The sequence below is a fragment of the Biomphalaria glabrata genome, chromosome 15, assembly GCF_947242115.1.
Source record: "Biomphalaria glabrata chromosome 15, xgBioGlab47.1, whole genome shotgun sequence".
NCBI classification, from domain to species: domain Eukaryota; kingdom Metazoa; phylum Mollusca; class Gastropoda; family Planorbidae; genus Biomphalaria; species Biomphalaria glabrata.
This window is the reverse complement of record NC_074725.1, coordinates 26,017,075-26,035,238: the sequence shown is the minus strand read 5'-3', so window position 1 is coordinate 26,035,238 and position 18,164 is coordinate 26,017,075. Positions and strand designations below refer to the sequence as shown.

Here is an 18,164-nt window from a genome sequence, read left to right as displayed (position 1 = left end):
TCTATCTATCTATCTATCTATCTATCTATCTATCTATCTATCTATCTATCTATCTATCTATCTATCTATCTAACTATCTATCTATCTGTCTGTCTGTGTCTATCTATCTATCTATCTATCTATCTATCTAACTATCTATATATCTGTCTGTCTGTGTCTATCTATCTATCTATCTATCTATCTATCTATCTATCTATCTATCTATCTATCTATCTATCTATCTATCTATCTATCTATCTATCTGTCTGTCTGTCTGTGTCTATCTATCTATCTATCTAATCTATCTATCTACCTGCTCTTTTCTCTCATTACGGACCTGGACAAGGTATCAATTGAACATGTCTACATAACTTCTCCATTATAATTGCGTCATTGAAATATTTCAAAATGTAAAGAACTTGTAATATTTACCTGCCCTTTCCAAAGCAATCTCAGACATGATTATTTAACTCTAGTGATGCCGAGTTTTTTATTATTATTTTGTGTTCAAACATTTCAAGACCACATAAATAGCAATGTCTTCAATAATTAGCCTAGTTTGTTCACACACATATTGATGTGTATATATAGAATTTGTTTCATAACATGTCATGGGAAACTTCTGTCTGTTTACCCTCACAATCAATAAAAGGATACGCGTATCATACAATGTGAGGCCATCTCTGAACAAGAAGTCGCACTAACACATATTCGATTAAATATTGTAAGGAATATTGTAGTGAGCAGTAAGTCCAAGAGGTTTTTGTGTTGGTGGTTTTTTTATGGGAAGAAGTAAACTGTCTGGTATGTGTAGAACTCAGTGGTTCGATTTGACGTCACTGATAAGTGCATGACGTCATTCATGTGTGCATAACGTCACTGATATGTGCATAATTCAATGAGAAAAATAAAGTGGTCGTTTGCATCAGCATAATGTATATTACGTCAAAAGGCAAAAACCATAAACAGGAGCGTTTCACAAAGCATGGGGAAAAAGGGGAATAGAAGAGCTATGAAAACTGATGGCCCAATTAGGAACAGAGGAGCTAAGAAACTTGATGGCCAAGTAGGAACAGAGAAGCTAAGAAACTTGATGGCCCGGTAGGAACAGAGGAGCTAAGAAACTTGATGGCCCGGTAGGAACAGAGGAGCTAAGAAATTTGATGGCCTAGTAGGAACAGAGGAGCTAAGAAATTTGATGGCCTAGTAGGAACAGAGGAGCTAAGAAATTTGATGGCCCAATAGGAACAGAGGAGTTAAGAAATTTGATGGCCCGGTAGGAACAGAGGAGCTAAGAAATTTGATGGCCCGGTAGGAACAGAGGAGCTAAGAAACTTGATGGCCCGGTAGGAACAGAGGAGCTAAGAAATTTGATGGCCTAGTAGGAACAGAGGACCTAAGAAATTTGATTGCCTAGTAGGAACAGAGGAGCTAAGAAATTTGATGGCCTAGTAGGAACAGAGGAGCTAAGAAATTTGATGGCCTAGTAGGAACAGAGGAGCTAAGAAACTTTATGGCCCGGTAGGAACAGAGGAGCTAAGAAACTTGATGGCCTAGTAAGAACAGAGGACCTAAGAAATTTGATGGCCTAGTAGGAACAGAGGAGCTAAGAAATTTGATGGCCTAGTAGGAACAGAGGAGCTAAGAAATTTGATTGCCTAGTAGGAACAGAGGAGCTAAGAAACTTGATGGCCCGGTAGGAACAGAGGAGCTAAGAATCTTGATATCCCGGTAGGAACAGAGTAGTTAAGAAATTTGATGACCTAATAGGAACAGAGGAGCTAAGAAACTTGATGGCCCGGTAGGAACAGAGGAGCTAAGAAACTTGATGGCCCGGTAGGAACAGAGGAGCTAAGAAACCTGATGGCCCGGTTTGAACAGAGGAGCTAAGAAATTTGATTGCCTAGTAGGAACAGAGGAGCTAAGAAATTTGATGGCCTAGTAGGAACAGAGGAGCTAAGAAACTTGATGGCCCTGTAGGAACAGAGGAGCTAAGAATCTTGATATCCCGGAAGAAAAAGATTAGCTAAGAAACCTGATGGCCCGGTTTGAACAGAGGAGCTAAGAAATTTGATTGCCTAGTAGGAACAGAGGAGCTAAGAAACCTGATGGCCCGGTTTGAACAGAGGAGCTAAGAAACTTGATGGCCCGGTAGGAACAGAGGAGCTAAGAAACTTGATGGCCCGGTAGGAACAGAGGAGCTAAGAAACCTGATGGCCCGGTTTGAACAGAGGAGCTAAGAAACCTGATGGCCCGGTTTGAACAGAGGAGCTAAGAAACCTGATGGCCCGGTTTGAACAGAGGAGCTAAGAAACTTGATGGCCCGGTTTGAACAGAGGAGCTAAGAAATTTGATGGCCTAGTAGGAACAGAGGACCTAAGAAATTTGATTGCCTAGTAGGAACAGAGGAGCTAAGAAATTTGATGGCCTAGTAGGAACAGAGGAGCTAAGAAATTTGATGGCCTAGTAGGAACAGAGGAGCTAAGAAACTTTATGGCCCGGTAGGAACAGAGGAGCTAAGAAACTTGATGGCCTAGTAAGAACAGAGGACCTAAGAAATTTGATGGCCTAGTAGGAACAGAGGAGCTAAGAAATTTGATGGCCTAGTAGGAACAGAGGAGCTAAGAAATTTGATTGCCTAGTAGGAACAGAGGAGCTAAGAAACTTGATGGCCCGGTAGGAACAGAGGAGCTAAGAATCTTGATATCCCGGTAGGAACAGAGTAGTTAAGAAATTTGATGACCTAATAGGAACAGAGGAGCTAAGAAACTTGATGGCCCGGTAGGAACAGAGGAGCTAAGAAACTTGATGGCCCGGTAGGAACAGAGGAGCTAAGAAACCTGATGGCCCGGTTTGAACAGAGGAGCTAAGAAATTTGATTGCCTAGTAGGAACAGAGGAGCTAAGAAATTTGATGGCCTAGTAGGAACAGAGGAGCTAAGAAACTTGATGGCCCTGTAGGAACAGAGGAGCTAAGAATCTTGATATCCCGGTAGGAACAGAGTAGCTAAGAAACCTGATGGCCCGGTTTGAACAGAGGAGCTAAGAAACTTGATGGCCTAGTAAGAACAGAGGACCTAAGAAATTTGATGGCCTAGTAGGAACAGAGGAGCTAAGAAATTTGATGGCCTAGTAGGAACAGAGGAGCTAAGAAATTTGATTGCCTAGTAGGAACAGAGGAGCTAAGAAACTTGATGGCCCGGTAGGAACAGAGGAGCTAAGAATCTTGATATCCCGGTAGGAACAGAGTAGTTAAGAAATTTGATGACCTAATAGGAACAGAGGAGCTAAGAAACTTGATGGCCCGGTAGGAACAGAGGAGCTAAGAAACTTGATGGCCCGGTAGGAACAGAGGAGCTAAGAAACCTGATGGCCCGGTTTGAACAGAGGAGCTAAGAAATTTGATTGCCTAGTAGGAACAGAGGAGCTAAGAAATTTGATGGCCTAGTAGGAACAGAGGAGCTAAGAAACTTGATGGCCCTGTAGGAACAGAGGAGCTAAGAATCTTGATATCCCGGTAGGAACAGAGTAGCTAAGAAACCTGATGGCCCGGTTTGAACAGAGGAGCTAAGAAATTTGATTGCCTAGTAGGAACAGAGGAGCTAAGAAACCTGATGGCCCGGTTTGAACAGAGGAGCTAAGAAACTTGATGGCCCGGTAGGAACAGAGGAGCTAAGAAACTTGATGGCCCGGTAGGAACAGAGGAGCTAAGAAACCTGATGGCCCGGTTTGAACAGAGGAGCTAAGAAACCTGATGGCCCGGTTTGAACAGAGGAGCTAAGAAACCTGATGGCCCGGTTTGAACAGAGGAGCTAAGAAACTTGATGGCCCGGTTTGAACAGAGGAGCTAAGAAATTTGATGGCCTAGTAGGAACAGAGGACCTAAGAAATTTGATTGCCTAGTAGGAACAGAGGAGCTAAGAAATTTGATGGCCTAGTAGGAACAGAGGAGCTAAGAAATTTGATGGCCTAGTAGGAACAGAGGAGCTAAGAAACTTTATGGCCCGGTAGGAACAGAGGAGCTAAGAAACTTGATGGCCTAGTAAGAACAGAGGACCTAAGAAATTTGATGGCCTAGTAGGAACAGAGGAGCTAAGAAATTTGATGGCCTAGTAGGAACAGAGGAGCTAAGAAATTTGATTGCCTAGTAGGAACAGAGGAGCTAAGAAACTTGATGGCCCGGTAGGAACAGAGGAGCTAAGAATCTTGATATCCCGGTAGGAACAGAGTAGTTAAGAAATTTGATGACCTAATAGGAACAGAGGAGCTAAGAAACTTGATGGCCCGGTAGGAACAGAGGAGCTAAGAAACTTGATGGCCCGGTAGGAACAGAGGAGCTAAGAAACCTGATGGCCCGGTTTGAACAGAGGAGCTAAGAAATTTGATTGCCTAGTAGGAACAGAGGAGCTAAGAAATTTGATGGCCTAGTAGGAACAGAGGAGCTAAGAAACTTGATGGCCCTGTAGGAACAGAGGAGCTAAGAATCTTGATATCCCGGTAGGAACAGAGTAGCTAAGAAACCTGATGGCCCGGTTTGAACAGAGGAGCTAAGAAATTTGATTGCCTAGTAGGAACAGAGGAGCTAAGAAACCTGATGGCCCGGTTTGAACAGAGGAGCTAAGAAACTTGATGGCCCGGTAGGAACAGAGGAGCTAAGAAACTTGATGGCCCGGTAGGAACAGAGGAGCTAAGAAACCTGATGGCCCGGTTTGAACAGAGGAGCTAAGAAACCTGATGGCCCGGTTTGAACAGAGGAGCTAAGAAACCTGATGGCCCGGTTTGAACAGAGGAGCTAAGAAACTTGATGGCCCGGTTTGAACAGAGGAGCTAAGAAACCGGATGGCCCGGTTTGAACAGAGTATCCAAAATACTGGAAAGTTTGAATTAAAAAAAATTCTACTCAGGTAGGAAAAAAAGAACGAACTTGACGACACTTAGTGACAAAAGATCAACCAATCAAAATTAAACAATTTATGATGAGGATTTAAAAAAAACAACAAAAAACTGTCATGCTATTTTCATGCTAGCAGTAACTCGACCACAGCAGTCTTTATTAAATACAAAGAGTGGGAGTATAGTAATGACAATGATTTTTCATTTACCAAAGTTGTTTTGTTCAAACATCAATTTTATCTTCCTTTAAAATTGTTTCCCTTGACAGCTACTCACAGATGGAGATGTTGTTGTTACTTTAGTAGCAGCGCTGGTAGTCTTCAACCAGTTTGGTCTTCAGCATGTCCGTAACATTCTGTTGGAAGTCCTTTAATGCCTCGTTTTAGAGCATTTTTCAGATTAGGAAAAAGGAGAAAGTCACAGAGTCATATGAAGAGGGGGAACTGGGGAACCACAGGAATGTCTTTTGAGGAATACTCGACCAAAGAATGCTCGAATGAGCAAATCGTAGATAAAATCAATGCTGATTTATTGTTGTTGTTGTTGTTTTGTTTTTTTTTGACAGATAGTAACTCCAGGACAAACAGTCAAACAAGTTTTTTTTTATAAAGACGTCCTCTAAAGAATCATTCGCGTGAGACCAGACATTGCAAACAAATGGATGCTCTATCGCCCCATGTCACACTGACCTCTACGTCACTGAATTATTGACTTCAAAAGACATTCCTGTGATTCTCCAGCCTCCCTGTTTTCAACCCTTGTGCCATTTCCCTAAACTGAAAAATATTTTCAAATTTATTCTTAATTTTACCTTCACATGATAGGAGTATGCTTGTCATTTCTCTTATATTTTAGACTAAATGACTTAAGTCCAGATTTTTTTTGTTGGCAGACTAAACAAAGACAAAGATGATCAGATCAAGCAAGGTTTGGTCTGAAGGTACTTGATTTAGATCTAGTTGGAAAAATGAAGAAAGTCAGTCAGACGACTGCAGAAAATAAAAAACTTTGTACTGACCAGGCATTGGGTGGGACTCATGGAAGATGAACAATGGAAGGAAATTGGAAATAATCAAGGAAGTAGGTCAAATGAAGACCTGTGATGCCTCAGTTGTCAGACAGACAACAGATGAAGGTAACAGAACACCTTGAGTCAGTGGAATGGATATGAAATGTCTCACGCTTGTCTGTGCGAATACGTACGTGGAGAAATAATCAACCCTATCTTTATTGAAACGTTGCGATATTGGTTTCACTAATTTACACATTAGATACATAAATAGAAAAGTCACAATTCTGTTCATGAGTTTTTCCGTCTGTCACTTTTAATCTTATTAACTTAAACTAAATGCGTTTTAAAATTCCAGGGTTTACATCGTATTTAAATGAAAATGACCGAATACATGAGAATAGATAGATAGATAGATAGATAGATAGATAGATAGATAGTTAGATAGATAGTTAATAAATAGAGAGAGAGAGAGATAATTACATACATGCATACATACATATATACATACATACATAAATACATACATACATACATACACGACACATATACACACAGATACACTCACTTCTATCTTTCTTCCAGTTTTATATATATTACTGAGTAATTAATTAATTAAGTTTTTTTCTTTATTTTAAACAACATTTCCCCAACGGTCCCAAGTTTTGACAATAACAAAAAATGACAAAACATTCTTCAACTCCTATGTCTCAATTTTACATAATAGTAAAATAATTGTTTTTGTGTCAGAAATTCAAAGTAGCCACCTGAGTATACTGTAGCGGTGTTATGGAGGAACTAGCCACTTGAGTATACTGTAGCGGTGTTATGGAGGAAGTCATTTTATAATGCAAGGTTTTAATTGAAATGAAATCCTCGAAATAAAGAATCACTCTTTGTGTCAGGATTTTGTGATTTTACCATCACAAAAGAGATACAAGACACCGATAGCAAAGACAAACAGACACAAACACTCTTTTGTTCCCCTGGCAATCAAATCATTAAATAAGAACAATCTGGTATAAACTTTGTCACATGTAAATTATGAGTGAGTCTGGTGTGAATGTACACTTTGGTTTCTTATAGTTATAATGTTTTTTGTTTGGTGTAATGCATAAATTGTAAGACAAATTTCCTTACGGATAATAAAGATTATTATTATTATTATTAATATTATTATTATTATTATTGTAGACAGAAGCATTTATGTTAAATTTACACTAAGTATTGTGTTTTATTTGCTATTCCTTAATTAATGAAAGGTAATGTTATATCAATTTACTTTGTGAAACTAGTTCATGGTGTTCTGTGTAGCAGACACCCAACAATTTCCCATCGATTGCACATGCTTTTAGAAATACTGGGTATTACTATATATAGATCTTTCAAAATGGTTTATGGACGATTTCGAATAAATACTTTTTTTTTTAATTATATAAATTTATAGCCATTTATTTTGCTAATCAAAGTTTGGCTTTTTATTTAACAGGTATAAAATTATCAATAAAATATGTTACATTACAAATGAAGCTAATAAAAATTTGCTAGCAACATCTTTTTCTAGCAGCTCCAGAAACAGATGGATACATACATTACGAAGTCCTTAATCAGGAATAACTCCTACAATATAGACAAGTCACAAGAACGTTTCTTTCATCTAAACAGACAGACAGACTTCACGTAAACAATAAGCTGCTTTTGCCCTCCCTGGACCACTTAACAATGGTCATGTAAAAAAAGGTTTTGAAAAAAAAAATGATGTCCTCAAATATTTGTATGCAATCAAATACAAATTTATTTATTTTTTTACTGATTTTTTGATATACAATGTGCTCATAATTAGAGTATAAATCCAGTTTTTATTTTCCTTTTCTGATAACAGTGAAATCTATAAGAAGCTGCGCCACTAAACCAGGGGCGATCTAATCTATGAGGCAAACAGAGGGCGCCTCTGAAGAAATGAAAACTAAAAGGGTGCACGGAAAATAAAAAGTTGACCACCCATGAACGAAACAAACTATTAAAAACAAAATATTTTTTTTACCTGTCTTTGTTGTGTCTAGATCCATGAAGAGAAACTCCCTAAACACAACCTGGTGTTCGATGGAATATTAAAGAAGGAATCAAGAAGGCTTCCCATTCAGTTTACATCACGTATCAAAGGACATTACCCGCACGTATCCTGAATACTGATCTGCTTAATCCCCATATTAAATCATCGAACAGCTAAACACAATTAGCAGCAACTGTTTAATTATCTCAACACACACACACACAGACTGATCTAAACAACTTGTTACTCTTTTATTGGCCCAATCGTTTCATATACATCTATATACTTGCACAAGTTTCAGGAAAAGAGAATTGGAAAAAATAACTTTTTTGTGTGTGTGTCTGGTCTGGAAATCATGTAACCGCTAAAAGTCCGCACGCGCAGGCAAGTTTTATCGCCAGCAGGTTTATCTGTGCGAGATTCGACCTTTTAACGTGAGCGCTTAAGGAACGTGAGCGATGCCTGGAGCCAGACATGGGACAGCGGTTCCAACTGTTTCGTTTCGTTATTTTTCTTCCCGTGAAACATTTTTCTAGAGATTAGGGGGAAAAAAAAAATAAGTTGAAATTTGGCGGCAACAATCCAGTTGTTACGGGGAATAACTTCAGTTGTTACGGGGGCTAACTCTAGTTGGCAGCAAGGGAGAACTAATACCTCGCTATGTCCTCGGCTGGTACTCCACACAAACTAATTAACTACTTTGGAAGTTGTAATCTTGATAGTTTTAGTCTTCGAGTACTCACAATAGCGAAGGATTTAAAAACGTGTGGGAGGAGCGGGCAGATTTAAAAGCTTTTTTCTATTTAATTGCTTTTTTTTTTTTGTTTACGCCGGAGAGACGTGCCTGTAAGTATTTATGGTGAGGATGTGCCGTTGTGCAGTACCTACATTATTCAGAGATGAATGTAAAGTTGAAGAACGGTGTATGTGAGGTTACAATAATACAAAATATGTATGTGAAATATGTTCACATTTATCTAATGCCTAGCTAAACAGAGGCGGCACTGCACGGACCCACCAAAGTGGCCGACGATTTAAGTATTAAAAAAAAAAAAACAGTCCACTAAATTTTAAAGCTTTGCATTTGTTGACGTATCTTCGATACAAAAAAAGGTTTTATCTCCCCTTTTCTGATAGCTTCCATGTTGACTGCAGATATTGTTAGAAGTTACATTTCAAGATGTCACTATGTTTTCCTGTGAATTTTATGATCCTTGCTGTTTCAAGCAGGCCCGCCCTTAGTGATGTACTGCTGTTTCAAGGAGGCCCGCCCTTAGTGATGTACTGCTGTTTCAAGGAGGCCTGCCCTTAGTGATGTACTGCTGTTTCTTTCAAGCAGGCCCGCCCTTAGTGATGTACTGCTGTTTCACGGAGGCCTGCCCTTAGTGATGTACTGCTGTTTCAAGGAGGCCTGCCCTTAGTGATGTACTGCTGTTTCTTTCAAGCAGGCCTGCCCTTAGTGATGTACTGCTGTTTCAAGGAGGCCCGCCCTTAGTGATGTACTGCTGTTTCTTTCAAGCAGGCCCGCCCTTAGTGATGTACTGCTGTTTCAAGGAGGCCCGCCCTTAGTGATGTACTGCTGTTTCAAGTAGCCCCCCCCTTAGTGATGTACTGCTGTTTCTTTCAACCAGGTCCGCCCTTTGTGATGTACTGCTGTTTCTTTCAAGCAGGCCCGCCCTTAGTGATGTACTGCTGTTTCTTTCAACCAGGCCCGCCCTTAGTGATGTACTGCTGTTTCAAGCAGGCCCGCCCTTAGTGATGTACTGCTGTTTCAAGGAGGCCCGCCCTTAGTGATGTACTGCTGTTTCTTTCAAGCAGGCCAGCCCTTAGTGATGTACTGCTGTTTCTTTCAAGCAGGCCAGCCCTTAGTTATGTACTGCTGTTTCTTTCAAGCAGGCCCGCCCTTAGTGATGTACTGCTGTTTCTTTCAACCAGGCCCGCCCTTAGTGATGTACTGCTGTTTCAAGCAGGCCCGCCCTTAGTGATGTACTGCTGTTTCTTTCAACCAGGCCCGCCCTTAGTGATGTACTGCTGTTTCAAGCAGGCCCGCCCTTAGTGATGTACTGCTGTTTTAAGCAGGCCAGCCCTTAGTGATGTACTGCTGTTTCAAGCAGGCCCGCCCTTAGTGATGTACTGCTGTTTTAAGCAGGCCCGCCCTTAGTGATGTACTGCTATTTTAAGCAGGCCAGCCCTTAGTGATGTACTGCTGTTTCAAGCAGGCCCGCCCTTAGTGATGTACTGCTGTTTCTTTCAAGCAGGCCAGCCCTTAGTGATGTACTTCTGTTTTTTTCAAGCAGGCCCGCCCTTAGTGATGTACTGCTGTTTCTTTCAACCAGGCCTGCCCTTAGTGATGTACTGCTGTTTCAAGCAGGCCAGCCCTTAGTGATGTACTTCTGTTTCTTTCAAGCAGGCCACCCCTTAGTGATGTACTGCTGTTTCTTTCAAGCAGGCCAGCCCTTAGTGATGTACTTCTGTTTCTTTCAAGCAGGCCCGCCCTTAGTGATGTACTGCTGTTTCTTTCAACCAGGCCTGCCCTTAGTGATGTACTGCTGTTTCTTTTAAGCAGGCCCGCCCTTAGTGATGTACTGCTGTTTCTTTCAAGCAGGTCCGCCCTTAGTGATGTACTGCTGTTTCAAGCAGGCCCGCCCTTAGTGATGTACTGCTGTTTCAAGCAGGCCAGCCCTTAGTGATGTACTGCTGTTTCTTTCAAGCAGGCCCGCCCTTAGTGATGTACTGCTGTTTTTTTCAAGCAGGCCAGCCCTTAGTGATGTACTGCTGTCTCAAGCAGGCCAGCCCTTAGTGATGTACTGCTGTTTCTTTCAACCAGGCCCGTCTTTAGTGATGTACTGCTGTTTTTTTCAAGCAGGCCAGCCCATAGTGATGTACTGCTGTTTCAAGCAGGCCAGCCCTTAGTGATGTACTGCTGTTTCTTTCAACCAGGCCCGCCCTTAGTGATGTACTGCTGTTTTTTTCAAGCAGGCCAGCCCTTAGTGATGTACTGCTGTTTCAAGCAGGCCAGCCCTTAGTGATGTACTGCTGTTTCTTTCAAGCAGGCAAGCCCTTAGTGATGTACTGCTGTTTCTTTCAAGCAGGCCAGCCCTTAGTGATGTACTGCTGTTTCTTTCAAGCAGGTCCGCCCTTAGTGATGTACTGCTGTTTCTTTCAAGCAGGCCCGCCCTTAGTGATGTACTGCTGTTTCTCTCAAGCAGGCCAGCCCTTAGTGATGTACCGCTGTTTCTTTCAAGCAGGTCCGCTCTTAGTGATGTACTGCTGTTTCTTTCAAGCAGGCCCGCCCTTAGTGATGTACTGCTGTTTCTTTCAAGCAGGCCAGCCCTTAGTGATGTACTGCTGTTTCAAGCAGGCCCGCCCTTAGTGATGTACTGCTGTTTCTTTTAAGCAGGCCAGCCCTTAGTGATGTACTGCCGTTTCAAGCAGGCCCGCCCTTAGTGATGTACTGCTGTTTCTTTCAAGCAGGCCCGCCCTTAGTGATGTTCTTCTGTTTCTTTCAAGCAGGCCCGCCCTTAGTGATGTACTGATGTTTCTTTCAAGCAGGCCAGCCCTTAGTGATGTACTGCTGTTTCAAGCAGGCCAGCCCTTAGTGATGTACTGCTGTTTCTTTCAAGCAGGCCAGCCCTTAGTGATGTACTGCTGTTTTAAGCAGGCCCGCCCTTAGTCATGTACTGCTGTTTTTTTTCAAGCAGGCCAGCCCTTAGTGATGTACTGCTGTTTCAAGCAGGCCCGCCCTTAGTGATGTACTGCTGTTTTAAGCAGGCCCGCCCTTAGTGATGTACTGCTGTTTCTTTCAAGCAGGCCCGCCCTTAGTGATGTACTGCTGTTTTAAGCAGGCCCGCCCTTAGTCATGTACTGCTGTTTTAAGCAGCCCCGCTCTTAGTGATGTATGGCTGTTTCAAGCAGGAACGCCCTTAATGATGTACTGCTGTTTCAAGCAGGCCCGCCCTTAGTGATGTACTATGTGTAGTATAGCAAGTCTGCTCGGGTAGGTAGGTTTATCTACCGAATGACAATGTATATTGGCCATACAATAGAATCTAAGAAAGATAAGGGCTTTTCTTTCCACGTTTCATGCGCCGTCATAGAGGACATTGGGCCCTCGTTCAGAATGGTAACAGCTAATTGGTCAAGTCGATACCTGTAGCCCCGAATAGGCTCCGAATAGCTGCTAACTTCTAACTGTTCTCAGCTGACAACTCGTGAGTCTAGCGTGAATCTTATCCCGCTTTATTGTTTTAAGCATTTGACCTCTGAATTATGACTTCTATAATTTAAAATCCACCAATCGCATTTATTTGTTGAGTTTACGTAAACCAGCGCTGTTCTTAGGCCTGAAAAATACCATAGATAGCGCATAGAGCAGGGGTTCTCAGCCTGTAGGCCGCGACCCCTTTGGGGGTCGATTGACGATTTGTCAGGGGTCGCCTAAGACCGTCGAAAATGTGGATTGTTATTGTCTACTCTTCTATTGCTATTAGAGTGCCATTAGAGCATGGAATGGGTTGCTTGAGTCAGTCAGCTTATTTTATAAGCTAAGAAGATAAGATCCATGTCATTTTGTACACGTATTTGCAAGGCTAAACACAGTCCAAAAAAGAGTTTGAGTTTTCTCAGTGTGGCCAAACAGCTAGTAATTCTTTTCCATAAGATATACAAGTGTCACATCTCTAGAAAAATCGTTACAGCCGTAATCGAGAACTGTGTCAACCAAGGTTCCAGGTTCTAAATGTTGGATGTTATGCCTAGGAATGTGCAACCTGAATATAAGAACTGTAAACACGAAAAACGAAAAAAAAAAACTTAAAAAAAATTATTTCCTCATTTTAACATCTTTTACAAGAGATTTATTTGGCACAACATAACTAATGAAATAGGATTTTAATCTTAATCAGGAGTCGTTTTTTCCAAACATTCTCATGATTGTCATTTTTTTTCCCATTTTGTCAGCTTTTTTTCAGTTAGAATCGTTATAGTTGCTATATTTTATAACGTCACCGACAACCCATGGCCTAAGGATGAAATATACGTTAAAATTTTAAATTAAATTCAAAATTAAGGTCGATAATAAAAGAGTGCCTAGTTTACCGGTGGCTTTTTTCCCGCCTTGTCAAAAAGTGCCTAATTATCTGGGTGCCTAAATTTCCGGGTGCCTAAATATCCGGTGCCTAAATATCCGGTGCCTAAATCTCCGGACAAAACCGGATAGTATAAATATAACTACGGAAGAATAATTCATCGACGTGGTGGAGAATACATATTTTTATTTTTTTTTGGTTTATAGACTTTTTTTTAACCTTTCATGATACAAATCAGCGGTTCTAAACCTTTTTAGCTCGACGACCCCTTTTCATCATTCTGCAACAAGCGGCGACCCCAACCGTAAAATTGTATTCATAAGTAACTGCGCTTTGGGAAATGTTATAAAAATCGTAATCATAATATTATATCTGATAAGTATTGAACAAGCTTTATGTTTAATTACGATATAATATGAAATTATATTTTTGATGAGTTGTTCTATAATGAAAAATATTACCTTCAATAATATGGACTTTAAAACAACGGCGGAACAATTAAATTTAAACGAACATGCTTTTCAAATATTTCACGACATGCGCGAAGTTCACCACAGAAATAATATCTATGATTTAAACTCTAAAAATATTTATTCTGTGACAATAAAAATGTCTCAAATAATACAGATTCATTTCTCTACGACAGCTATCGGTAATCGGAGCTATCCTTGAACAACAGCAGAATGGAAACATCTTAAGTTTTTATATAAATATATATAAGGCTTGTCTTCGGGTCCGAAGATTAGTGAGGAGTGCTGTATTTCCCGTGGCTGCGCAGCCCCAGCTGTGACCTACATATTTTGCACCATCCAGGGCGAGCATAACCATTGTCCGCAGATGGTCGATTTAGATTTTCTTTTCGCCGTCTGCATCCAAGTGCTCTCTTCTATGTCAGCCAAAGGAAAGCTGGTCTTTGAAGCGCTTCCGTGGGGCGCCTCTGTTACGTCGACCACCTTTTAGTTCACCAAAAAAGAAAGTCTTTGGCATACGTTCGTCTCCCATACGGAATACGTGCCCAGCCCAGCGTGACTGTCGGACCATAAGAAGTTCCTCTATACTGTCCATACCGGCGTTCGCAAGGACATCGCTGTTTGTAGTGCGGTCTTGCCACCGTATTTTTAGTCTTAGGCGACCCCTGCAAAATCGTCATTCGATCATCAAAGGGGTCGCGACCCACAGGTTGAGAACCCCTGATATAAATGAAGGCAACTGATTTAGAGCATTATTTTTTTTTATTCTTTTCATATTTGTATTTCTGTTTAGCAGAAATTAATCCCCCCCCCCCCCCAAAAAAAAAATGCAATGCTAGGCCTAAGCTTACTATATCCTGGTCTTTAAATCATACCAGGTCATCCTGTATCGGATAACCGTAGACGGCGTAGACCCGATATGTTTGCAAAATATTTCTGCATCTTCTAAGTTTTCATTATAGACTAGTTCTAACAAGCTAAGCATAATTATATTTTTGTTTTTGATCATGCATAGTATCACATTTGTTAAACAGTATTCATTGCTTGGAGTATTTATTTGAGAATCTGAACATTGACTTACAATTGAGACATACAAAACTAGTTTTCATTTAGTGTAATCCTGTTGAACATTTTCTATTTCTTTTCTTTTCACTTTGTAGACCATAATTGTATTTACAAACAGGGCCGGTTATAACAATTGCGGGGCCCTATGCGAAACTGATTGAGCGGGGCCTATTCTGGGTGGGAATAAGGATAATAAGTGACAATTAAGATTTTGTATTAGAAAATACATTCAGCTTTGCATTTTATTAATTCTTTTCTAAGTACTAAATTGCGATCAAGTTAACTTTAATTTACGAATCTTGCTACCTATGGCATATTTATGTGCCAGTGACTATAAAAGTAAATAAGGTATTGGAACTTCCGGTTAAGGGGAAAATTCGTCCGATTATTACATTTTATTACACGAAAGCTGACAATGGCTTTTAAGGATTAGCGATTTCCGTAATGAATGACACCCACTAATGTTAATTTTGTTAATTTTTCATGAGATTTTTATGATTTTTTTCAGGAGATTTTAATAAGTGCAGGACATATCCAGGAATTTTTCGTATATATTTTGAAATTAATAATTACATATAGTTTTAGCGCGGGGCCTATGAAAGCGCGGGGCCCACTGCGACCGTATAGGTTGCAGTGGCCTAAGACCGGTCCTGTTTACAAATATTTTTTTTAGATAAGACGTTTTTCTCCATTGCCTGAGGTCGATCTAGTCACTCTATTCAATGAGTGGGCAAAATAGAAACTGGTGAAGTCATTTGCTACTTTGCTACTTTGCTACTTTGCTACTTTGCTACTTTGCTACTTTGCTACTTTGCTACTTTGCTACTTTGCTACTTTGCTACTTTGCTACTTTGCTACTTTGCTACTTTGCTACTTTGCTACTTTGCCTGAAAACGCCAAGCAATTAATAGAATGCTTGGATTTTTTTTTTTGCCGGTAGCATATAACATATAAAATAACGGTATAACACATAACATATAACATAACATATAACATATTGTACAACACATAACATATAACATAACATATAACATATTGTACAACACATAACATATAACATAACATATAACATATTGTATAACACATAACATATAACATAACATATAACATAACATATAACATATTGTATAACATATAACATCGATACAAACGTTCTTCAGTAAAACACCAAGGCAAGAAACTGGCATAGAGATAATCTTAGCTCTCATTGCGTAGAGTCAGTGCTCCCCCCTCTCCCGCATGGACAAGATCCAGGACTGGATAACCTGTTAGTGTCATACAACATATCACGTGATCAACAGTCACTCTCTGGAGTGCTAGAGAGAATGGCAAAGTAAATAGACAATAGCTTTAATTTGGATTCAGTATTATTTGGGCTAGTATTAGTATAATAATATTATTTGGGCTAATAGAGACATACCAGATGTTGGGAGATGCAAAGGTGGTCTGTCTTAAAGATGGTCTGTCTTAAAGATGGTCTGTCTTATGGGTGGTCTGTCTTATGGGTGGTCTGTCTTAAAGGTGGTCTGTCTTATGGGTGGTCTGTCTTAAAGGTGGTCTGTCATAAAGATGGTCTGTCTTAAAGGTGGTCTGTCTTAAAGATGCTATGTCGTAAAGGTGGTCTGTCTTAAAGATGCTATGTCTTAAAGGTGGTCAGTCTTAAAGATGGTCTGTCATCTTGCCGGCCACTTGACAGAAGGGGGCCAGAAGAGGGGCCATTTGTATCGTCTCTAATTTTACTTTTACCTGAGTCAATGACGAAGACTTTCTCGTGGCTACTCAGCGAGCCCTAGTTTAAACCTACCACCGAAGGCTAGGACGGAGAAAGAGACCAATAAGTTACATACTGGACAAGAGATGTTTTAGTTCTTGTTTATTTCGGCTAACAAACAGTCATGACTTTTTGAAGGCAAATATTACTTACAATGATCTAAAGACAGGCAGTAATGAAGGATGCCCTTAGAATAAGATCAGGAATAGAAATAGTATCCGCATACAAGTGCTCACGATTGTGTGTATCGCTGTAAATCTATTGCACTAAAAACTAAAAGCTATTTATATTCAACTCTAGATTGACCTTTCTAAAGTTTAATACTATAGAAATTGCATAGGCGTATACCCTTAGATTGATCACTGCACAATGCGGACACCGTAAACATGGCATAGGCTTATACCCTAAGATTGATCTTTCTACAGTCAAATAAGTAGACATGGCATAGGCTTATATCCTAAGAACTTAGCTAACCATTGATAACTCCAAATCGACCCAGAGATTTTCCAATTTCGTATAGTAAAAACTTTTCAAACCAAATCTCCCAATGTCTAGTTCTTTTCTTAAAACAATCCAAATATAAAAATTACTTTAAAAAATATAAAAAAGCTTATGTAAGGGAAAGAACCATACAATTTCTACCGAATCTCTCAATAATGTAGGGTTTAAAATGGAAAGTGGGAGAAACAAAACTGCATAAGATTTGTACCAGACAGACAGACAGACAGTCGGAGTGAGTAAATATAAGCTTTGTAAAAATAGCCACTTCGCTCACTTTGGTAGTAAATTTTTCTTGTTTGTCTATGTGTATGTTTGTGTATGTGTTTGTGTTTGTATGTATATGTGTCTGAAAGAGCACTGATAATAATTAGAGCCGAGCATTTAATTTAAACTAACAACATTTTTTCTTAGAACTGCTAAGCAACCACATCAGTCAGGGCCAGTGATAGAACTACTAAGCAACCACATCTGTCAGGGCCAGTAATAGAATTACTAAGCAACCACATTGGTCAGGGCCAGTGATAGAACTGGAGTTTTTGTCAACAGGTGAAAGCACAACGATGTACCTTTATCTCTAGATGACTGTAGTTTTTTAAATCAATATCCTATTTTCCCGACAATCTGTCAGTCAATATATACAGTAAGAGAGAGGGAGGGGGGAGGGAGAGAGAGGGAGGGAGGGGGGGGAGGGAGAGAGAGACTGAGAAATGTGAAAACGAGGGGGGGGGGTTGCTGTAACTACTACCCAAGTGACACCTGTCATTATGACTGGAGTCTTATCTCTACATTACATCGCGATATTCCCCTGTCTCCTAAAGTTAAATTCCATGTGTGTTAAAAGCACGTGTCACCTTCTATTAGTCTATCTTTCTGGGGCGCGAAATGAACAATCGTGCTGTTGTAATCTTTCACCTGCCCCAGACCAAGTATCCAATACTTGCATATAAACTGATTTATAAAATATATTCCAATGATTAATTTGTCCTTGTATTGTTATGAACGGATTGCAAGAATGAATCCAGGATGACTTTCTGGTCGTGTGGTAAGCGCTCTGACCTGACGTTCAGTGGTCTCAATAGTCACGTTGGTCCCTGGCAGGGCCGGTCCTATAGATTGCGGGGCCCTATGCAAAACGGATTGCGCGGGGCCAAGTCTGGGTAGGGATAAGGATAATAATTGAAAAAAAAAAATAAGATTTTGTATTACAAAATAAATTCGTCTTTGCGTTTCATTCAAACTTTACTAAGTACAAAATCACCGTGAAATCAACTTTACGATCCATCTATTGTAGATAGTTGTTTTCCAACAAAAAGCCGATAAACATTCAAATCTGCCTT

General features: G+C 40.2%; 1 protein-coding gene across 2 annotated transcripts in view; it reads right to left on the bottom strand.

The window, feature by feature from the left end:
- Nucleotides 1–18,164, bottom strand: part of LOC106080168 (tyramine/octopamine receptor-like) — a 284,539-nt gene that overhangs the window by 130,001 nt on the left and 136,374 nt on the right. The window contains exon 1 of one of the 2 annotated variants that reach the window (XM_056012527.1): nucleotides 7,925–8,322. The exons of the other annotated variant lie outside the window; for it this stretch is intronic. The gene's annotated coding sequence lies outside the window, so the exon portion shown is untranslated. Of the gene's footprint in view, nucleotides 1–7,924; nucleotides 8,323–18,164 lie in introns of those variants that run through there. 2 annotated transcript variants of the gene reach the window in all.